The 24765-nt window shown below is 46.7% G+C and overlaps 1 protein-coding gene across 1 annotated transcript in view; it reads left to right on the forward strand.

Moving 5' to 3' along the window:
- The window catches only part of LOC308146925 (insulin receptor substrate 1-B), a 47102-nt gene that overhangs the window by 16634 nt on the left and 5703 nt on the right, over nt 1-24765 (forward strand). The window lies entirely within an intron of this gene.

Raw genomic sequence — 24765 nt, forward strand, 5'->3', positions numbered from 1 at the left:
CACAGCTCCCCCTTTCTATCCACGCCTGTAATCAGACTTTACCTGGCGCCAGATTAAACTGCAGCCACTTGTCTGATTTACATGGCCGTCTGCATAATCCACAGGCTCTGTGGATTATGACTGATATAGATCAGTGGCTCTGACAATTACTCGGTTCCTCTTCTGGGCCTCGGTGAATGCTCACTTTTTTCTTGATGTGATTAAAACGCTGAAGCCCAGACAACGTAATGGAACGTCGGTGAACGTCACGAATCTGGAAACTAACGTCGCCGCCTTGGAGGCTTGATGATTATTTTTCAACCACGGATCAGTTTTTTTTGTTTTTGGGGGCATTTCTTACTAATTCAAGAGCCTTTTGTTTGTGTTTGAAAAGCGTCAGCATCATTCTGCTTCGGTTGAGCCATTGTTTTTCAAAGAGCAGAAATCTCACAGCGACGTCACATTCAGACTTTCCACTGAAGCGTCACTGAGTTCAATGCAGCACTTTGACCCCCTTTTCTGTTGACCTGTCAACTTAAAATCTTCCACTGCGAAAAGAAAACAGGTTTTACAAGGCTTTTTCCTCATCATTTCTTTTATGATTTAAATTTGAGATTTTGTGTTGTTTTTATGGGTTTCCAAAACTTATAAAGAAAAGTATGCGGGTTGTTAAATAAAGTTGCCAGGTTTATAGGTTTCGTAATAAAAGCATTGTTTGCGATGATTTGTGCATTACTTAATGGAGGCTGAAAGCTTTGGCCTATTATGGCCTTAGAAGTCCCATTTGATTCCATTATTTTTGCTTTCTTGACACGGACTTCTTAAAAAGTGCTGGATATGAAGCAACATTTCATTTGTCCATACCTACGGTTTTGCCGGACTTGAAATGAGACCAGTGAAGGCAAATTATACATTTTAACTGTATTTACATTCCTGTACTGCGAGGAGCAATTTTCTAGCTGTGGGGGAACACCGCAGCTAAACAATGCCTCGAGTCTCTCACTGGGAGATGTTTCCACATAGGAAAACATCTCTTTTGAACCACTGTCTGCACCGAATTGGCCCGTTAAGAACTGGACGCCTGCAGTTTCAAGCACAGGGAGCAGCATTTAAATGGAGATGGAGATTTATATGCATCAGTAAAGCACTCAGTGGTCCCGCTTAAGCTCCCACAGTGGGGCTCTTGTGACAAACGCATCCTGCCAAGCCGTCTTGTTTATGTATCCCCGCGAACGTCCACATGATTTGTACCGTACGTTTTGTTGGGAGTCAAAACCCACTTGTGGGGTTGTTGTTTTTTTTTGTGGTAAACGTCTTGTCGCTCGGCTCCCAAGTCGGAATTAATGAAGTATTTTCGGGCATTAGCGAAAACGCATCCGGTTGGGATTCTGCGGTGAGGGAAGCATGGCCGAGCTCAACAGTTGTTTTTTTTCACAGATTCCTCACATGGAAATGAACCATCAGTCTGCATCCACATGTCGCCCCCCCCGTTGGCTTCAGTAGGGAAACGGAGGCGATGTTGAAGGAAGCAGGGAGGGTGGGTGGGGGTGTTTTCAGCGCGTATGTAAAATAGGAATGCTCGCAGGCGACCACGGTGGGACCATATGGGCTCGGGGGCAGCGTGGGGGGGGGAATGTTACACATTGGCTGTGAATGTTGAGATGGGGGCCAGTGTTTCACTCACACAGCTCTCAAATGCCTCTGTACAGTGTTCCCCCCCCCTTTCATCCCTCCATTCGCCCCCTCTTTCCTCCTCCAATAAATGATCCTTTTGTTCGACTGTTTTTGCCGCGGTGGGCTGGCGGGCCTCAGCAGGGCCGAGCCCCTCGACCAATGGGCTCTCCCGAAACGCTCGTCTCCTGTAGTCTTGTCATTTGTGTCCTTTATATTCTGCTTGCTTAATGTTTTTGTCTTTTTTTTTCTTCCATTCTTCTATCCCAGTGTGTCTTTGTTAACACTGTACATTGTTTGTCCTCGTTTGACTTTGAGGCTGATGGATTTTTGACATTCCTTCCCTCCCTTCAGTTCACTACGCATCCTATTGTTCAACGGAAGACTCTTTTCTTGTCTGTTCGCCACTCGCCCTCCTCCTCTTTCACATTGTAATTTTTATTTTTTTTGTTGTTGTTGTTGTCAGGCTAAACGCTTCCAGAGTTGTACCAAAATAGATTGCAGCCCTGAGACGAGATCCCTCAGCTCGAGTTCGAGGCGCACCGAAAACAGAAAAAAACGAAACGCGAACAAACGGAGATCACTCTTCCACGTGGATCCTGCCTGGGGTTTTTTCCCAAGTCGTCTTATTGGCTGTAATTACAGAGTTTTCTTCTTTTCATGAACAGGCACCGGCTTGTATAGGAAAAGGTTGTGTGTACGTCTCTGGGGTGCGTTCGTTTGGCACGGAGGGCCAAAGGCTAAAATTGAACATCAGTAGTGGGACGTGTGCCAGAAACACTCTTATTGGACAGCTGTTATGTAATATGTGCTCGGTAAAAATAACCCTATGATTTAGGTAATGAGGCAAGGCAGGGCGAGCAGCTCCACTCGAAATTGTACCTTTTTTCAAGAAAAATTGAATGTAAAATAAAATCACAAGGAGCAAATGGTGAAGCGAGCGTTCAACGCAGGGACTTAAACGCCTGGATGACGCTCCTCCCATGGTGGCTTGTGTTTCTCCGCGCTTCCAGCTTTATAGAGGAGTGTCGGGATGTCGTGAAGTGGCCCAAAATTAAGTTGAAATTAAATCAGCGGTCACTCCCATCATCTCCTCCAGGAAAAGGCACATGAGAGTTTCATTATTTGTGCTTCCAGCCGTCCCTCGGCAGCCACTCTTTGTATTTCTTCACCATCTGGAAGCGACTCTTAATGCCAGCCTCAAAATAACTTGTCGCTCTTTAAACCCCTTTTCCCCGGGAGACTCCGCTCCCCCTCATGAGGACGGAGTTTCTTATGGGAAGATCCAGTCAAATATTGTGATTACAAACTGTGCCTCAGACCCACATTAGTCACCGATTATCAACCTCAGGAATTTCTGTCTAAATCATTGCTTCCTTTCCAGCCTGGATCACATGAGTGTTGTTGTTGTTGTTGACAATCTGTGGAGGTGAGAGAGTTTACATTTGTTTACTGTTGCCTAATTGAGCAAAACTCATGCATAGCTGACCAATTGGATCAGTAACAGTAGTTTGTTGTGCTGCTCAGTCCTGCACAGAGTTGTAGTGTTTGCTAATATACTACAAGCTCTGATTTCTTTTGATTTTGAGCAACAACAACAAAAAACTTAAAAAAAAAAAAAAATTTTAAAAGCCCAAATTCTAATTAAAATCTGCTCACAAAACCCGAAGAAGTTGAAATATTTCGTTGGGAAATGATTGCAGTTTCAACATTGTTGTTTTAGTTCTGTCTCCGAGTACAAAATGTATTTTCTTTTTCTTACGTCAAAAAAAAAAATGCAACAAATTACTCAACGCTGCGTTTCGTCTGACAAATCGGCTCCAAGCTCTGAAATCTTTGCAACCGTGTTTCTTTTGGGACTAAATCTGGCAAAAGCCTTTGTCTCGAACTCGCTCGCAGAAAGACTGTCAACGTTTTCTTTGGAAGTTTTATTGGGCCCCCTGCAGGGCTGCATTTTGGCACGTGGGTTTTAAGCTTGACACCCTTGTCGTATTCCACGAGACCACCAGCGTGACTGCTCCTAATAACCAGCATGGAGACAATAAACGGAACTTTTCTCAATTAGAAAGGAAATATGTGGACAATATTAGTGGGAACAGTTTGCAACTCTTCACACAAGGTAAAAAAACAAAAAATAACTAATGTAATTTGCTTCAAATTGGAGTCAGATCTGTCCTCTTGTGATGCTTTTGGCTTCCTTCACATCTGCAGTTGGGACGTTCGCGTGCTGTCAGATTAACAAACATTACGTAGCCGTCTTTACTTTAGAAGTAGATTTTGAAGTTCAAAAACATAATTAGGAGTGCCGTCGGCTGCTGCACAGTTGATAACATTTTCTCTGAACACTCCTCTCTACTTGATCATCTTCAGTGGCCACCAGCAGTTTTTTTTAAGTAATGATAAATTAGATGGAGTTCAACACTGTGCAGCACTCCCACAAACACTCAACCACTGCAAACAGCATTTCAAGTGAAAAAACGCGTCGTTTTTGCTCTTTTGTTTCAGAAAAGTTTCATGTTTACATGGTAACGTTTCGGAAACGATGTCCATTTACACGTTAACGGCAGAAATGCTGAAAACGAAGTGGTTGGAATTACTCCGCTGACATTGCAATGAAGTTGGATTGTTGTCACAGGTGACTCTCGACCAGAAAACACTCTGGTGGCCGCCATTTTTATTTGTCTGTCTGCTCACGAATGTGCCGAAGGAAAAGTGGCGGTTTCCTTCATACCACTGTTCATCCTTTAACATGTGCAGCTTGTTGGCAGGCTGATAGCAGGCAAACCCTCTGGGCCTTCCTGAAACCCCTCCTCAATTCTCACTTCAACATCAATACAGCTATTTTATTTCATCCAGCGTGTTTCTTTTTTTTTTTTCTTCTTCTCTCTCTTAGAAATCTTTGAACAGCTCGTGCGTTCATCCCTCTGCTCTGATCCTGCGTCTGACAGACTTGTCATGCGGGGTGTGTAATCCAAGCCAGCACTAGGTTACACTCGCAGCACTAGTAGTGTTATGTAAAGCGCGACCACGTGGACGGGACGTGACCCCGGAGAGGGTGAGGCTCAGGGCTCTCTCTGTGTGTGTGTGTGTGTGTGTGTGTGTGTGTGTGTGTGTGTGTGTGTGTGTGTGTGTGTGTGTGTGTGTGTGTGTGTGTGTTTATTTGTCTGCACATGTGCACTCGATTGGCTGTTGGGATTTTCGTGTTTTGCGCCGGAGGCACATTGTGCTCCCGTCTGCTCGGTGGACTCTCAGCACAGTGACACACAGCTCCGCTCGTATTTACGCCGGGATGCAGAGGACGAAGCATGTTCAAAACCCGTCGGCGTCGCTTTAAGTCCCAGCCGTCTCAGAATGTCTCATTTGAACTGCTAATCAGCCTCCCGCATTTCCCTCATTTGTATTGGACAGTTGTATAATGGACTGTCTGGATATGAAAACGCGGGACAAGGTGGGAGGTACACTCTGCATCTTAGCATTACATAATCCGTATTAAGATGGAAATGAACTTAAATTTCTCCAGACTGCTCGCTTGGCTTTCCCCTCATTACCCTAATTACGGCGTTATACAACCGATTCACCCCCCCCCCCCTCCCCCCCTCAGGAAGACGCTACACGAGGACATGAGACAGACCCGACTCCTCCGTCGGCTCCAGTAAACAGAAACCGCGGTTCTGTTTATCAAATATTTTCCGTCATTCCTGCGCGGCGTCACAAAGCGGAGGCGCCCGGGGGGGGGACTTTCTTTGAAGATGTTTGTGTTCGGACGTCAAGGTTGCGTCCTTCTGCGCCGTCCGGCTGGCTTTGTTTGGGTGGTCTTTTCTAGGGAGTCACCCGACTTGTAGCAACAACTCCGTTTGGGCTTTGGCAGCCTGTTGGAGGTTGTGTGTGTGTTGAACAACACACACACCCCCCCGACCCCCAAACTGACTTAAGGCACAGGCCATGTGATGAGGTCATCGGCGGCGGCGGCGGGAGCATCGTCTCATTACAAACCCTTCGCCTCGGTCCAATTAGGCGAATCCAAGGGCTCGGGGGGTAATCCGGGGCTGATTACTGAACACACACACACACAAACACACGGCTTTGTGATGGATGATCAAGCCGTCACACACACACACACACACACACACACAGTACAGAACAGTGAAAGCCAACAGGTTTCAGCAGTCCAACAGCAAAGATCTCTCTCTAAATCCCGCGCGGCTGTAAACGGTCACAACACATCTGGAGGCGCTGAGAGAGAAGAGCAACGTGCTTCATGCTCTCGCACCCGTGGAACAGATGCTGTGGAGGCACTGCAGGTGATGTGAGGTCGGCGGCGTTGAAGGTGCACACCGGCTTCCACGAGGAACGCGAGCCCGTGCGCTTTTGCTTTTGCGTATTCAGAGCTTCTTCCGTCGGTGTCTGCAGAGCGAGGATTCGCTGGCTGCCGCAGTGGGAACGCGGCGACTTTTCCTCACGTTTGCTAATCTTGTTTTCTGTAAACCGAGATGTTTCTGTCGTAATTCAGACTAACGGTGTAAAGCCGCACGCAAACACATCAGCCAATTTGCAGCACTTTTCTTTCTTTCTTTTTTTTTTTTAAACTGCAAGAGGATTATCCCAGTTTTGGAAACACACTTTGTTATGAGGTAGTTGATGTTTTTTGTTTTTTTTGACATTCAAACAAAAGGCCTGCATTGTTCAGGTAATAACAATAAGAGTGCGTACTTTGTTTGGTGCTGGCGTCTTCTCAGCCTCGAAATGTACTTGTCTGTACGAACACGTCGTGAACGCGGTGACTTTGAGCCGGTTTCATTTCGTTAAGCGCTGATCCGTTAGACGTAATTAAAGCCTCGTTTAACCCGGCGACGTGCGGAAATGTTCATTCTCTGCCAAGATATCTAACTTTAGATCCGATATCAACAATAATATCGTGTGTGGAGACTTCAATTAAATTCAGGTTTAACTATGCTAGCGCAGATTACAACACAGCCCACATATAGGACTTTAAACAGCCCAATAAAGTATGGAAATAACCCCGGGAATCCCACATGAGCAAAGCACGGGCGACAAAGGAAATTAAAAAAAATCCTCTTTTAACTTTAAGAGATCCAGAGCCAGAGGTGGAGAAGACCTTTTCGAGTTCCTAAATGACAGAGAGGAATAGAACGCAATGAAGCCAAAACCAATGAATATAATGAAAAATACAGAAATAGCGGCGGAATATGTTCTGTGTGTGTGTGTGTGTGTGTGTGTGTGTGTGTGTGTGTGTGTGTGTGTGTGTGTGTGTGTGTGTGTGTGTGTGTGTGTGTGTGTGTGTGTGTGTGTGCAGCGGTGGTATGCAGTGGGAGATGAATGACGTAGGCTGGTCAAGGTCTCGAGAAGACGAGTCGTTGAAAACAAAACCAGGCAGGGAGGAGAATAGAAACAGTGACGAATGTATTTTCTTCATTTCCAAGGCAACACACACACACGCACACACACACACGCACACACACATGCACGTGCGCGCACACACTCCCCTTATAAACAGTTTTTAATTGTATAATGTTTGTTTTTCCTCGTCTCTCTCCACCTCGGATCCAAATACATTCACCGAACCCGTAATTATGAGATATCATCTCCATTGTGGAAACTTCCCTCACCTCCTCCCCGCACCATTAATCATCACTTTTGTTTCTCGAGCCCTCGCTACTTCTTCACTTCTCCGTTCCCTCCCAACTTCCACCTCCTCTCTGCCGTCGCTTTGCTCAGCCGATCCATCCATTCTCCGCGCTCGCCGGCGTTCGAGGGTCAACAACACCTGATGAAAAGGCTTTTTTGACGTGTGTTGAAATGAGGCAAACACCAACGGCATGAAAGGCGAACGTGTCGGTAAACATGGCGCGTGCGCGAGCCGAAAAACTCGAGGTGGAAAATTTCCATAGAGACGCGAGTATTTACAGCGCAGCTCAGCTGGTCCGCGCCGCCGCCGCCGCGCGCCCTCCGCCCGGCGGTTCAACACGTGTGCGGGAGGGACTGTGTGGCGACACAAAGACGCACAATGACCGACGGACACAGCGGAGATTTAGTCTCCATTCATCCGGCAGAACCAAATCCTCCCGTTTCCTCTTTGCTCTGACGTTGCACTTCAGCGGAAGATTAGTCTGCGGCACAGTGGACCACACACACACACACACACACACACACACACACACACACCTGGTTTCTGGTCATGTTGCTGATAGAGGTGAGAATGTAAAGTGTTGCAAACGAGCATGACCGTGTGTTCACGAGGTTACGGCCGGAGTGACGGAGCGGCGCGGCTTCATTCTTGAAAAGATCCAGATCAGCTGATACGACCCGGTGTGTGTGTGTGTGTGTGTGTGTGTGTGTGTGTGTGTGTGTGTGTGTGTGTGTGTGTGTGTGTGTGTGTGTGTGTGTGTGTGTGTGTGTGTGTGTGTGTGTGTGTGTGTGTGTGTGTGTGTGTGTGTGTGTGTGTGTGTGTGTGTGTGTGTGTGTGTGTGTAATTCCAGTCATGCCACACTCCCAGTGGGGTTCGTATCTCGTTTCCGGGCCCTGATGTAACCGACGCACTCTTTTTACTGCACCTTTTGCAGGTGTCGTTTACTTGTGGCTGTTTGGCACGTCGTCTTGAGGTGAAGCTCTCCAGCTGGTCGGTCATCACGTCCTGAAACAGATGTCGGTTTAAATGGCGTCTGCTTGGCCGAGTCGGTAGCATCATTGTTATCGTTTCACTTCTGTCGTCGCTCCCCGGTGGCTCCGGAGAAGCACGAGTCACGAAGCTGGACTATAAAGCCACGCTTTAATAAGTTAGTGTGTGCTGCAGGAGGCTGACGGACTGAATGCTGAATTGTGGGACATCTGTGACTAAAATGACTTCCTGGTACGGAATGAGGTGGTTTCTTTTAGTTATTACGGTTATGCGTCCGATCGAATGATTCCAACCAGGATCTATACATTGAACCAGTATTACCAAACCAGAACACGACTCTTAAATTGAGAATCGGCGTGATCGACTGAGTCGTGCGTGTGAATGAGTGAGTGAAGGAACTGTGCCAAGCAGAAAGTGTCAGATGAAACCGTGTGTCTGCCTGGAGGCTCACGGATCCTCACAACTATTTTGTCGCCTCCCATTAGAGGTGTACCAGGAAAACTGGGAGGAGGCGCCGGCTCAAGATCTCCTGGAAAAAGACTCTCTGTCTGCTTCTGGGAGTGGAAGCGCAGGACGACGACAGCGGACCGTTTGAAATCCGCAGCGAGATCTCGTCACGACCGCTCAGGTTCCATCTGGATCTGGCCTTAAGAGGCCATACTGCTGATTTACTGCCCGTGTTAATCAGTCAGTCGGGGCGTCACTTCTTTAAACGCCACCCTGACACCAGAATTACTGCCTGATAATTGTGTCCATATATCTGACTGACAGGCTGCTGAGGGGAATTAAGAAAGGAGCTTTAATGAGACGTTACATTTACAAAAACAACACAAGCGTGAGGTCACAATGGCTTTTAAATTCTACAACCATGTTCAAGTTGTCAATTAGAATCCTTCTGTAGATATTACAGCTCTTTCATATTAAAGGGGCAGTAGGTGTAACCATGAGTGACACACATTTTAATATTTGTTTCACGGTTTCACTGGTCCTGCCGCTAAATTCCTTCAAAAAGGTGGATTTATGACATTTAAACAAACATGAATGCATACTTGCGGTGACGCTCTTTCACATAAGTGGTTCTGCAAAGTGTTTGAGATCCGTCAAGCTCTTTGTCGACTCCGTTAAAAAGAAATGTCCGCGCCCCAACTACATCGGGCGTGTCGGTTCGTCTCGCTCCACACAACCAGTTTGCGTCTCTTCACGCGTCCGTCGGTCGCCAAATCTGGACGGCGGGCGTCCGGCCCGGCACGGATACGTTGTGGTGTTTCTAAATAAACAGTACCACCCACCCCCCATTCAAGGACGCCGCACAATGACGACAAAAAAGGTCATTGGAAAGGCTCCAGAAATGTTCGCCGCGCCCACAAAAGCCGCCGACCTCCGGTTGAAATCGCAGCTCATCTTCTCCTGCAGTTGAGGGGGAAATATTTATAAATACTTTATATAAATAACTGAAATATATCGGCTTCGTTTGGGGGGGTTTTTGTTCAATAAAAAAAAAGAAGAAAAAAAGTCGAATAGCACAAGACGTGATTGTAAAAATGAACCTTGTGCCCCATGAGGCGCTTTGAATGGGGAAAAAATCTGTTTAAGACTTGTATTTGCAAGTTTTGGGTCTTTTCGAGTATTTTCTGGAGGCGTATTGGAAGAAAATGAGAGATTCTGTCTGGCAGAGTTTGGTTTGATATGAAAGGGTTTTTTTTTTCCCCTCAAGGACAAGATTGATTGCACATGACGAGGCGATCCACAGTAGATCTCTATCACTTTGTAGCGGCTCGATACGGCTTCCACTCAAATAAAATGGCTCGGAATACTACAAACGGGACTCTTTTCTCATTGTTATTTATACAGAGAACAACTCCCTTTCACTCATTAATCCTTTAGTTTCCTGCGGGTGCACAATGGCCCAGCCGGGGGTTAAATAGTTTGCTCAAGGGCTCCTTGACAGAACCCCAATTGCAGCCCTTTTGTGTTTTGTGCCCGCGAGTGTTGCTGGTGAGCCGCCGAGCCAGTCGAATGGTAATTAGGTAGTAAAACCGGGGCTAATGGCTCAGTACTCTAGTCATGTTTTGACTGACTAGTGCCTTATTCACATGCATTTGGCACTCGCGCACGCAAGAACACCGAGGCTGGGGAGGGAATTGTGTTGGCAGCTCGGTCAGTCAAAGAGGCGCCGCTGGACAGACTGTGTGTGTGTGTGTGTTAGTGTGTTGATGTGTGTGTGTGTGTGTGTTAGTGTGTTGATGTGTGTGTGTGTGTGTGTGTGTGTGTGTGTGTGTGTGTGTGTGTGTGTGTGTGTGTGTGTGTGTGTGTGTGTGTGTGTGTGTGTGTGTGTGTGTGTGTGTGTGTGTGTGTGTGTGTGTGTGTGTGTGTGTGTGTGTGTGTTTAGCTTTAGTCGTTACGTTTGACAGTAGAGCGTTCGATCGCCACACCTGAACATGTCTCATTACATCCAAGTCCTTCACATACACTTGAATGACAATTTGTTTACGCATGCAGGGGGAAAAAAAACAAAACCACACACACACACACACACACACACACACACACACTGGGAGCATGCTTTGCAGACCCGGGGTCGTCTTGCTTTTAATAAGAAAAGCTCGAAAGGGATCATCCAATCACCTTTCAGGAAGCGGGGATCAGCCAAAAGCTACTCAACTAATGGCTGGAGTAACCTTCACTGACCACACACACACACACACACACACACACACACACACACACACACACACACACACACACACACACACACACAGAGCCCCGCTCTCTTTTGTCATTACTGTTTCGCTCATTCTGCGTTTGAACAAACCCCCCCTCCTCCTCCTCTGCCCCCCAAACTTCTTTCTTCTCCTCCTCTTCCTGCCTTTTCTCCTCTTTTTTTTTCCAGGCGGACTTTTTGTTTGCTGTCTTTTATTCTCACCCCCCCCTTTTCTCACCGTCATCTTCCGTTGGCGTTTTCATGAGTGAATGAAGGGCCTTCCTTGTGAGGTGTCCGTCCATCAGATACGACAAACTGTGCGTGATTTGATTTACTCTGATCAGAGGAGAGATTTCACATGACTTTCATAAACAAACATCCCCCATCAGGTGCATGGAAGCACCTGTGAGCACGTTATAATTCTAGTAGTTGTTTGTTTTTATATCAAGAAGGCAAATACATAGATGTTTTTGTCAGATTCAAACATTTAATCCTTCTACATATTTACCTGAAACCAACTGGGAAAATGAACTTATTTGAGCAGATCACAACATAGAAAGAAATTGTTTTGTCATGAAAATCTTAATCTCGGGGCCTTTAATCATCAAAAATTATTACTGGTCTTTATGGGGTTTGTTTTTCAGAACATTACGCACAACTGAACGTTAGTTATGCAGTCATTTGCGAGAATAATAAACAAGGAAGAAGAAAGAAAGAAGTTAAAATATTGAATCAAATATTCGCTACAAAGCTCAACAGCGACGCTTAATAGAGATCATAGAGGCAGAACTTGTTGCAAATCATTTCAAGAGCTTTTTGGAGACGTGAGGCCTTTAGTAGCTGTTGATCTGCTGCCACGCCGACACAACAACCTCCAGTGACGGCGAGAACAGCACAATCGAAATGTCAGAGGTTTGATTGACGCCGGTTCCACCTGTTACACGCTGACCGCGGTTTCAATTCCCGTGGAGTTACCAGAACAACTTGGTTCATTTTAATGCAGTTTTCACTGTGTAAATAATCAAAATACAGTGAAATCAAGAAAAATACAACAAGCCATCCTTTTTTCTTTTTTTTTCTTATGTTGCTGCATCTGCTGTTTTTTTTTTATGAAACCCGTTTGTTAGGATGTTAAAAGTTGCTTTTTGTTTCCATTTGTAACGACAGTCAAGCTTTCACTATTATAACCAATAAGAATTAAGATGCTGTCGACTCAGTCAGGTGATTGATCTGGGTTTTTTTTTTTCAGGTCGTCTCCTGCAGAAAGTATTTGAAACACTTTTCCATCCTTGTCTGTTTTCTCATCTTCAACATATTTTACGTTTTTCAGGTTACGCGAGCCTCGGTGTGTGTGTGTGCGTGCGCGTGTGTGTGTGTGTGTGTGTGTGTGTGTTTGGCAGTGTGCCAGCCCTCTGTATGAGCATGATCCCGGCCACAGAGCGCTGATTGTGCGCTGTGGTATGGGATGTATGCCGGGCTCCGGGGGCGTCGGGCGCTGCCTAAAAGAGCGGTGCAGCCACCCACCGACCTAGTGGGGTTAGTGAGTGCACTGGAGGAGGAGGAGGAGGAGGAGGAGGCGCTTCCCTCCTTTCACACACTCATTCTTATTTGTCTCCCTCCCTCCTTGTACACTCTCCCAGGAAAGTATTTGAGCTTCTTTTTTTTTTATGCTGTATTTGAGGGGGTTTCTTTGTCCAGTATTTTCTGCGTTCTTCGCACTCTTGAGTTTGTTTCCTGGCCAATCAATGAATTTCTTTCCCCCCTCTTCTACACACACACACACACACACACACACACACAGATCTGTCATCCATCACAGGTGGTTTGAGCCGGTGTCGACGCCACCATGTTGTTTCTCCACTGTGTTCCCCGGCGGGTTCCCGGGGCGGCGGCGTCACTCGGCCGCCGCTCCTCTCACCCGGTTTGTCTGTAAAGAAGCTTAGTGGCGGTGGCCGTTGGAGAGCGCTAAGCTGATTACCATCTACTAACGAGCCACTTCTCACATGGAGACGGCGTACGTGGGTTGTACTTCTGTCTGGTTATAGTACTGTTTATTTGTGTGTGGTTTGAGTTCGCGCGCGCGCGTGTGTGTGTGTGTGTGTGCGCAGTAGGATTTGTCGGATTGGTCAGGTGGTGCCGAGGGCAGCTAGTTGGTGTCGAGGGTCAGCTGAAGTGCTGACGGTGACAACAGGGTGGGAATCCAGTGAAGGCTCATGTAGAGACGGGGGGTCAAGTTATTCTCAGAGGAGTCGACATGAAATCCCCCCCCCCCTCCCCCCCTCCCTCCAGTCCCTTCGATCTCGTCCGGTAGTGCCCCACACTGACGAGACCGTTTGAACCCGGATCCAGTAAAGCTATTTTAAACGATCACACGCTGTTTGATTAGTGTATAAATATCTTAATCATTAATCTCAAGCTTCACTTGTTGCTTCAAACTTCAGTTGTTCAGCCACTAATGGCATTATTAGTATATTATTCGTGGCCCCTGCACAATTACGCTGCAATCCAGTGCACTTTCAGAGCAGCCGGAGTCCCCACACCACATGTCAGGGTCACTTTGTCAGCCAAAGCTGTACACTTAACAGCATCACAGTTTAGTTTAGCTTTGTTTTTTAAAAGGAGTTAATGTTTGAAAATAATATATTTCATGCAAATTTTGCATTTTCATTGTCTGTGGTTAAAGAAAAGTAGGTAAAACATTTGATCTTTTGAAAAAAGATATTCAGTGTAACAAATACCTGGATTATTTCAGTATTTATGTAGTAAATGTGTATTTATATGAAAGTTTTGCCATCTGAACTTGCTTTGAAGCCAAACCCTCGTCACCCTCGCTCTCCAGGTAGAGGACTTCAGATTCATAGTGAAATATTTAATAGAGACTCTGAATCTAAACAATCAAACATTAAAGCTACAGTGTGACTGAGGAAAAGAGCCCGTCTTTTGCTTTTAGGACAACCGTGGAAGTCAGCAGTTTTAAAACTATATTAAGTTGGTTTCAGTGACCAAACCCAATAACGCATCTTAAATTGTAATACTATCAACCTTGATTGCGTGTGAAGTATCAGCTCTGTGACCATTTTAATCATATCTTCTGGATCTTTTACACTGAGAAACTTGAAAAATCTTCCTCGGTGCATCAATGCATTTGTAGCATGAGCTTCAAAAAGTTGATGATCTCCTGGAAAAACAGGCAGAAACATTCACTCTTTGCACATTTTTTTGCAGATTCTAAAGCCACAAAAACAGTCAAATTGTTCAAAATTAGAGGAAGTTTGTCATCAGTGATAATGTGTCAGGAAGTTTTAGTGCATGAAAGGAATCACTTGAAACTTGCATGAAATGTTCCTTTATTTGGCCCAAAATTGTGAAGTTTGAGGTTGAGTTTTTTTTTTCTTTTTTTCCTTTTGCAAAGTCAGAGTGCAGTTTGTGTGTTTTACACGTTTCACATTTAGAGAAGCGAGTATGACAGGACCAGCGGGGCCGTCTTTCAGCTCTGGATGGATTGCTCAACTCCAAACTGCCGAGAGGGAAACTGTAGGTTAAACACGCCCACTGCTCATTTCAAGTTACCTAATCCTGACATATATATATATATATATATCGACCGGGGGGGGGGTCAACGAACTCTGCAGCTCTGCTCGCCGCGATCAGGAACTGCTGAGGAGGCAAGAACCTGATTTTTTTGTCACAGAAACGGCACTTTTTCAACGTTTTTCTCGTCTTTACCCGTGGATCTAAAGCTTGAGATTCACCCTGTAGCTCTGTGTGTGTGTGTGTGTGTGTTTGCACAAAACAATTACCTCCATCAATCACACTGCAGACATCTCAATATGAAAATTACAGCCCCCATCAGAGCCCCAGAGGAGATGGTTTAAAGTTTGTGCAGGGTGACAGAGGGGACAAACAGTACTTCGACCTGCCTTACGTAACTCGCCAGCGCCGATCGAACCAAGGAGCGGAGATGTTTGCTCGCCGCGGCCATTATTGGCTTGAGAACGGTCGTTAACCTTTAGAGCGGCGCTTCACCTCCACGTTACCTCGGCGTCGGCGGCGTAACTCGCCCTTCTCGGACCAACTAACAGCTTCCTGTTGCTTCGTAGGGGCTTTTTTTTTTTTTTTTTTTTCATTAAATCACCTAAATTGGGAACAGCAGTTAAGTATGTTGTCAAGGCAGTGAGGAACATGGGAGTTCAGATTCTGATCTTTTCTAATATAGTGCTGAACCTTTACCTTTATATATATATATATATATATCTAATACAAGAGGTTTGTTGGTCTTGTTAATGATTTTTTGCTGCAGAAATGAATACATTTCGTAACTAAATATGTGGCTTGTTTGAGAGGTTATGTAAAAACGCCGGTCCTACTCAAGCTGCATACCACTGCACATGTGTATGATCATTACTGCACGCCACATTCATTTATAGCCGTTTATAATGAATCTAAAAGAAATGTTAAAACTGTCGCACTCCAAAGGAAGTCTTTTTGAAAAGTTCCTAAAACTCTGTTTGGTGCAAACGTCTCCTTTTTTAAAGCCTGTGTTCCGTTTTTGCTTCCCAGCTGCGAATAAATATCAGGAAAATGACGTGACGCTCGACAGACCTGGTAGAAATCACCGTGGCCGTCATCTCATGGTTCTAGAGCGGACGGTCCGTCGATAACTCGAATGCTTACCCGGCCCGTTGTCCCTCAGAGCCGATAATGAGCAGCCTGTCAGTCAGGAGCTGCAGGTTGTGAGTCGACTGCAGAGACGCACGGACGTGACGAACGAGCCGCAACCGGAGCGCCGGCGGTGCAGAGCTCACCGTGCACGGAGCGCCTCCGTGGTATTTCTCCATCAATCACGAAGCCCCAACGTGAATTCCTTCCAAGGGCGACTTGCAGGTGTTGGCAGCGAAAACAAGGTTTGCTTTTGAATTCCGCAGCTCAGCTGGCGTTGGGGTTGTCTGATTTTGCCAGGATGTTTTTCTCCCCCTTGATGCTCTGAGGTTTTTTTTTTTTTTTTTTTTTTTAATGTGCCGGATTTAAATGGCGTGTAAAACCACACCCATCCGGTACCAACCAGCAGGCTTTGAAGTGTTGGATTTGTGAGCATCCACACATCCCCTCGTGTGTGTGTGTGTGTGTGTGTGTGTGTGTGTGTGTGTATATATATATATATGTGTTGTCCTGCAGCGTGTTTTAGTTCTCGCCGTGCTTCTTCCAGTGTTTGTCTCTCTTTCACTTCAAGGAAACTTGATGTTGTGTTTCGGTTGGAGGCCATTTCTGGAATCTGCAGCCGCTCCCACCCTCCGTCGACATCAACACACACACACACACACACACACACACACACGTGTCAAACACAATGTTCTCCTCGGCGGCGGGCGTCACGGCTCTCCACCCCCCCGAGCATTAGCGGCCTCGGCGGCGAGGAAATGAAATGTGTTTAACCCTCCCGTTCACTCATTAGTCATACCTGCCCGGGAACAAACAAGTGGCGATCGTTGGCGGCGGAGACGGAGGGACGGAGGGGGTGCAGGGGGGGAGGGGGGGGGGGGGGGGGGGTGGTGTGATGGAGATGCGCCTCGCGCTCTGTACGTGCGCTCGCACTGTTTACGCTCCCGCTGAATTCCAGTCGCCGATAATGAGACTGTTTGTATTCATGACCAGGGACAAACGTGACGTCGTCTCTTCTTCACGTGTCTCACACTTTGCTTTTTTTTTTTTGTTGTTGTTTGTTCTTTGTGACCGACGCGACGGCGTCGGCGGGAGCTTGAAGGCCTTTTCAGAGTTGAATGAATGAATGAATGAAATGAAACACAGCAGAATGTGAATATGAATCGTGAGCGGCGGCCCGGCCGTGCGTCACAGAGCGGCTCGTTGGCGCGACACGTGGACTCCGTGTCCGCGGCACAACCTCAGACGTAAGAGGAATAGCGGCGCTTCAGGTTTCCACAAATCGGGTGGGGGGGGGACGGCAGCTTGGATCCTTTAACGAGGCCACGAAAAAAAAAAAAAATCATTATTTACCGAGAGAGAAATGAGACCGAGCACTTCTAATACGATTACCACAAATGTTCCCGTTGCACATTTAATAAAAAAGACTAACTACTGATGTTGGATGGACCAGAACCGATCGGATCAAATCCGTCAGGTCAACAGATTATTCTGATTGGAGAGGATAAAGTAACACTGAGAACGATCAGAGTTCATATCAATGGTATTAAACGCTCCGGAGCTCCACTGACTGCAGCAGTTGTACATTAACACACAGATCAACCTGGTGACTTTATTCATCATACATGTAAATGGGATTTAAATCAGATTTCGTCAGAAGTAAATGCCTGAAGTAGTTTGTACTCGTCTTGTTGGTGAATATTTCACTTCTGACTCTCGGACTGTCGTCCTCCCACGCTTGCTTCTGCTCCCCGTCGACGTCTCGCACCCCGTTTACACATTTAAAGTGAAAATCAGCGGGTTTTTTTCATTCAGAAAAGTTTCACGCTTTCACAGAAACGACAGAAAAGGATCTCGTTGACGTGCCAAACCGGGACTGTTGTTTGTGTTTGTAATGAAACCACACACACACACGTGGTAGTAATACGGCAGCTAGCATATTCCACTTACCCGGGTTATTAAAGAGGATGGATGGACGGCTCTAAGTTGAGCTTTTAAAAATCGACTGTGACTGATTGCGTTTGCTGTGTTTCAAACGCAGTTCTAAGTATCTCCTTGTGAACTTGACATATTTTCCCCATTTGCTCACAGACCAGAATGAATCCAGCCCCGGCCCCCTGATCACCATTTGCTCCCGTCAACTGTAAATCAAAGCTGCGTTCAAAGTCACTGCCACTGTGGAATTATTTCAAAAATGTCGCGTGCAAGCCCTGGGAACTACTTTCTTTTTCTTTTTTCTTATTTTTCCTCTCCTCCCCCCTAAACTCATCTCTTGCGGGTGATAATTTCCAACACTTTAGAGTTAGAAATTCAAATAAAACAGCAGTGAGCCAACGCGTTGCAGGGGGAGTGATTTCAGGCCTTTTTTTTTTTTTTTTACTGACGCATCTGTTTTTCTGGACCAGTTTGAGGCTTCAGTCATCGTCCAGCCGTGACATAAGCCAGCCACCAGTCGCCTTGCTGCTCGGCGCACACACACACACACACACACACACACACACACACACACACACACCGGCACATACTCATTTCCCAACGACTGGCGGTCCATTGACTCACACTTTACACACTGACGACTCGCGGGTCTTGTTGTCGTGTCATCGCACTTGTGTTCACGTCGCTGTTTAAGTCACTTTAACTGCTCTCTCTCTCTCTCTCTCTCTCTCTCTCTCTCTCTCTCTCTCTCTCTCTCTCTCTCTCTCTCTCTCTCTCTCTCTCTCCTCTCCCTCTCCCTCTCCCTCTCCCTCTCCCTCTCCCTCCCCTCCCGGCCTTGCTTTCCTCACAGGACCAGTGGTTTTTCATGTTCTAGACTTTTTCCTGCCCGTCACATTTGCTTCACGTCAGCCGAGTGTTTCGCTGGTGAGTCGGCGTTATGAAGATGTAGTTTTATTTTTTATTTGACCTCCAGTGGCATTTTCTCTCTTCACCCCCCCCCCTCCCCTCCCCTCCCCTCATTTTGGTTCGACAAAACTGCACATCTTCCGGTTTAATTTCAGGGTGTTTTGCAGTACAGGAGCCCCGTCATCGTCTCTCTGCTGTGCTCACGTGTGCATTTATTTATTCCATTATTTATTGGCCACCTGTGGCTGGGAGAACTCAAAAAAAGAAAAAAGAAAAACCACGGCTGAGGACATATTAAATGTTAACTTTAATATTAAATTTAAATGAAATGTTCCGTGGCCAACATGAGAGCAGGCAGACAGTCGTTTATTTACACATGCAGCTCCTGACCACAGGCTGAATATAGAGGCGGCTGCGGCTCGTCCAGGTTGCGGGTTCAGTCCGACGTGCTCATGAGCAAAACGTTGGGCCCTGACCTGCTCCCAGTGGAAGTTGAGTTATTCTTTTCTACTTTCGCAATTAGAAGTCGTCTTGATTCGTGCGAGGAAGGATAAAAACGGTAAAGGAGGTCGAGTCGGAGGAGCTTAAAGCCAAAATGGGGGAGGGGGGGTGCATTTTTTTTTTTTTTTTCGACGAGACCGAGGCGAGAAGTGTTGCTCGGGGAGCCTCGAAAGGTTTTCATGGATAAATATTTGCTGTGCGTCGGCCAAGTCTGCAGTCTGCCCACAGTTGGAGACCTGCACACACACACACACACACTCAATTGCACCTCCACTCATATGCTCATGCCTGCACCGTCAGTGACTCTCCTGTGCCGTCACATGTAAGCGCAGCCCCCCTTATTAAAGCAACACGTAGTAACCGAAACCGGCTGTTGCTGTACGAATAGGCAGCGGTGTCTCTATTAATAATTACACAATTCATCATCAGGCCGGCGCAGGGGCCAGGAGCTGTCATGTGAACGCACGAACACGGGGCTCAGAGGAACATGCATTGGCACCGGTCCCCTAAACACGGAGGGGACGGGGGGGGGGGGGGGCGTTTCCAAACGCAGTCCAGATTTTGCACCATCAGCTGCCCCCTCTGTTTTTGTTTTCCCCAGCGATCCGAAGGTTTGTGAGTTATTATCTGCACCGTCTGACGCAGACGGTCCGACAACTCTACAGTCGGGCCGGTTTAGCAGAGAAGTGAGGGACTCATTTATTATTTAAAGTCATATCCCAGCAGGAGGAAGAGGAGGAGGAGGAGGAGGCTCTCACTAAGACCATGAAAGAGTTTTCACTTTTCCTTTCTTCAAGTAATTACATTCTGTCAAGCTGCGATGCGGAGCAGATCTACAGATACGCCAAGGCATTCCAGGCTACAGAAATTCGACCGATTTATCCGCGGACCAACTTGACGGACAGGAAGCGATTTTTGCAGCATCACTTGAAACATTATCGCACCGTGCCAGACGGTATTGGCCTGGAGCGATGTTCTCATTTGCCTCCCAAAATAACTCGACAACACCACACCCGGCAGTCCCGTCCAGGTTTTATGCAAAGTTTGTTTTTATGCACCCCTTTATTTGAAGGATTTTTTCTGAAACTTGGATTTATTCTGTCATTTCACCCCCCCAAAGCGCAACCTTCATCCTCAACATAAACTTAAAAATGTTTCCGCTATCGTCGACTACATGCCTTGATTCGTGCCGTCTTCAATGTTAATTCTCGACCATTTTAATCTTGACTTTTAGAGAGAATGTTTCCAGCAGTTAGTCGACGTTTGAACAAAAACTTCTTATCCTTGATTTTTGTTTTTTTTTTCCTTCGTGTTTTAGTTTAAACCAGAAGATTGACGCCACAGCAAAAAAAAAAAAAAAGCATGTGCAAAAGCAGAAATTGTCCTTCTGGCTGGATTTTGCTGTTGTGACATTGAAGTGAAGCAAGAAATGAAACGGCAGCTCTGTCGCTCAGCGGCTTCTTCTTTTTTTTCTTTTTTCTTTTCCTTTTCTGAAAGATGTTGCAACAGCCTCTTGCGTTTCATTTCACTTGAGATCCAGAGCGTTCCCTAAAAAGCCTTACCGAGAAGTGAGGACGCCTTCTGCTTATGCTATCCCTCCATATATCATTTCAACTGGAGACGCCACCTGCCTGTGTGTGTGTGTGTGTGTGTGTGTGTGTGTGTGTGTGTGTGTGTGTGTGTGTGTGTGTGTGTGTGTGTGTGTGTGTGTGTGTGTGTGTGTGTGTGTGTGTGTGTGTGTGTGCGTGCGTGCGTGCGTGCGTGCGTGCGTGCGTGCGTGCGTGCGTGCGTGCGTGCGTGCGTGCGTGCGTGCGTGCGTGCGTGCGTGTGGGTGTGTGGGGGGGGGGGGGTTCTAGAGTTATCAACAGTAGCAGAAAGTGGCAAAACTGGTGGAGCGACGCGACATAAAGACAAAGACAAATCACTGGTCTGAGATCAGCAAACACTGAATTGTGTGAGAATGAATGAGTGACTGTGTCCCGTCCGTCCGTCCAGAGGGACAGGACGTGCCCTGTCAGGTTTCACCACAGTTTTCTGTCACCCGCCGTTTCCTCGCAGCCCCAGACGACGGTTTCCGCTCGTTTCTTTTTTTTTCTTTTTTTTTTTAAAGTCGCCTCCTCCAAAGCGAACATACTGTATATCTTCTCGTCCCTCGAGACGCACTTGACTTTTCACACCCCGTAGTTGGAAAAACGTCTGATCGCGAAGCATAAATTGTTTCGCAGCCCGGGTTGTTTGAAGAACTTTATAGACGGTTTTATTGGCACTTAAACAGCTATTGCCCTCTTATCTGTGGCGCTGTGGTCAAAGGTTAAGCTGCAACTGGGGCAGGCACTGACTCGCGGCTTTGTTGTCGGCATAAAAAGACAATAGCACGTTTTCCCCTGACACCGTATTTTTTGTTTTACCTGCACACATGAGCTCCAAAAGTGCAGCTACCGGTCATTTTTATTGCCGCTGATTTGATTGAAGAGAATTTCTTTTTCAGTTAATAAGAACTAATTAAGGAAAGAAAAGTGTCATTTGTGGGTTTTTTTGTTGTTGTTTTTTTTTTTTATTTGGGGAAAGAAGTTGAATGTTTGACCACCAGATGTTTTGTTCTGTAACGTTAAAATCCACTGTTACTTTAAATGACCAACTCATTTCCATGTAAACCGGGCCTCAAACTCTCCGTTCACATCCACATCTTGTTTGTTTTTATTCTTATTGTTCCCTTTCAGTCATAACACCTTTTTTTATCCTTAAAAAAACAACAATTCAATACAACACAAAACTAAACTAACTCGACCGGCGAAACTAATCGCATGAGAACCGACTTCACTGTGCGTCATTGTACAAGCGCCACAATGTTCAATTCTGTTCAAACACAGAAAGGTATTAAGATTTTTTTCGTGTGGACACGCTTTAGTCGTCACTTCAACATTTTAAGACACACACACACACACACACACACACACACACACACACACACACACACACACACACACACACACACCTCTCTGCTTGCACACAGAGGTTGTTCTGTCATTCATGTGATTTTCCAGACGCACCTTGTTTCGTATTTTGAAAACCTGAGAAAAAAAAAAAAAAAGTGCCGACCTGTTCCCGTTTACAACTCGTGTCCGGTGTGCACAGGCCAGCAGGTTTTATTTGGGTTTGGTTTTTTTTTTCATTCCGGACACGACAGCGAACAAGACGTTCGGATATTGTTCAAGGATGATCTAAAAATACTCTTTGACTCTGCGACACAAACGTGCTTCTTCACCAACTCTTGCAGCTCCGAGTCACGAAAACTCCCCCCGATCGCTTAAAACGGTTGCAGTGACATTGAGTTGTGTTTTCTTTCCACCCTCCTCGCTCCAGATCTCCTCCAGATCTCCCCGGAGAGTCCGCCGTCCGCCTGCGTGATATTTCGCGTGCGCGCCCGGTAACCGTACGCGTACGGATGGATTGCACTCAGACGTGCTGCCCTTGGATAAAGAGCCTCGCGGCGGATCTGTTGTAGCGGCTGCTGATTGACAGCGGCAGGGTTGAAGGGGGGATCGAGTGGGTGTGAAGCTGTAAGCAGCGAACACACACACACACACACACACACTGGTATAAAAGCGAAATGTGCCTCATTCACTGTTCTCCTGATTCAGATGTTTCTATCGATTAAAAACCTCCACAGTGTTTCCCCTGAACTCGTATCGTCACAATCCTCAACATGATCACATTTTGCGCGTTTCCCCTCTCATCACGCGGCCCCCATTTCAAGCTTTCCTCGTCCCACTGTCCTCATTCAGGCGAGCTAACGAGAACCGTGCGTATTCCAGAAACGTCTTTTCTCTCCGTGCCTGCCTGGCCCTCTTCCTGGACTCACTTATGTGATTTTCCGCTCCCCTCCACTAGCGGTGATTACGACCTGCCACAGCATGATGTTCAGAAGATGCAGCTTCCAAAACAATTCGCAATGCGAGCGAGTGACGATTGCGGCCGGAGTATCGCTTTTCACCCGAATTGCCGTCCCGCCGGCGCGCCAAACCTGTGACGAGCAAATATGTCGGATGCAGCTGGACTCTGTGGTCGGGGTGCAAACATTATATCTCCGTGACTGACAGACTCGCTGGCGTCGCCGGCAGAAATGGAGCGAGGCGACACGGGAGCTGAGGTTCCTCCTGTCGGCGGCTCCACTCGACGCTCACGCTGCACCTTTTACCTCAACGTTTTTGCGGGCGTGATTTAACGGAATGGACTTTTAATACCAGCGCCGGAGGACTGGGGAGAGCGAGAAGTCGCTGGAAAATGTTCTCTTCCTTAATTCTATAATGATCCCCAGAAGAAACCATCCGGGGGGGGGGGGGCGGGGCTTCCTGCAGGGTCGCGGGTCAAAGGTCGGGTCAGGTTGGTGTTGAAAGGAATTTGGAGGATGGAGCCACGCCAATGGCTTTTTGCCGGCATTCAAACCACAAGCTGGAACGTTGAAGGAGAAATGAAAAGGTTTGAATCCCGTCGATGGATAGAAAAGCCGCACGACATCAGGCGAGCATGTGACTGCGTTTGCTATCATTTGGTGATAAATGCATAGAAATACCCAGATAAGCTCCTTCTCTTGCCCCTAATATACAGTTGGATCATTGGAGCTTTTGCTTTCTGTGCATTTCTGGTATTATATTGCAATTATGAAACATTTTCATTGGCGCGTCCACAACAAATAGCTCAAAGATTGTTTTCTTATTAATGCTTTATCACCATGTGACGTCCCGAATAATTAGCAAAGCAAATTGTCCCAATTAAAGGCCAAAATGAAGTCCCACTTGGTTTTTTTTTCTATTGTTTTTGCTTCAGCCCGTTTCTTTCATTGCAAACACGTGATGAACTCTAATACCTCCAGAGTGACTCGGCCTCATTTCCTTGAAAATACACAATGACATAACGCAAACCGACTGACCGGTGGACTCATTGACTCACACCACGTTGCTAAGGCCGGTCCGGTGGGCCGGTTGGGAGCCGCGGCGGCCGGAAAATGACAGGCTGACACACTCCATTTACAACCAGGGGACAAGGTGGCTTTCAATTTTAGGCAGCCCTCAATTGAGACGTCACATAGACCCAGACTCCTAATTACACACACACACACACACACACACACACACACACACACACACACACACACACACACACACACACACACACACACACACACACACACGGAGGCAGACGCAGATTGTTTGGTCTGTCTTGATTTAAACAGCCTCGAAGAGAGAAAAGACACTATTGGGTCTATTTTTACATTGATTTGCCCACAGATGGAGAAGGGATACAAGGAAATGGCAGAAATGGATCTATAAAATGCCAGGGAAGGATCAGGATGGTGGAGCTGGAGGGGGCGGTCGGGAGGGGGGGGTGATCAGAAGCCAAATATGTGATTAGCGTGGCCAGGGGAGGAAACGATCCAATATTGACTTGAAAGGGAGCAACGTGAGTCATTAGGCTGAGACGGCGGGGGCAGACGTCGAGCGTCTTCTTCTTGTGTGTAATTTCCTACGTCAGTGTTGAAGGGTCATTATTAAGTGAATGTCATCCGCGTGATTATAGCGTTCTGGCCCTTGTTGCTGTGTGTGTGTGTGTGTGTGTGTGTGTGTGTGTGTGTGTGTGTGTGTGTGTGTGTGTGTGTGTGTGTGTGTGTGTGTGTGTGTGTGTGTGTGTGTGTGTGTGTGTGTGTGTGTGTGTGTGTGTGTGTGTGTGTGTGTCTCTGGTTGGATGGGCTTGTTTTTTGTTGCTGTTTTCGAGCTGC

This window comes from Blennius ocellaris, assembly GCF_963422515.1.
Source record: "Blennius ocellaris genome assembly, chromosome: 23".
In the NCBI taxonomy this organism is placed as follows: Eukaryota; Metazoa; Chordata; class Actinopteri; order Blenniiformes; family Blenniidae; genus Blennius; species Blennius ocellaris.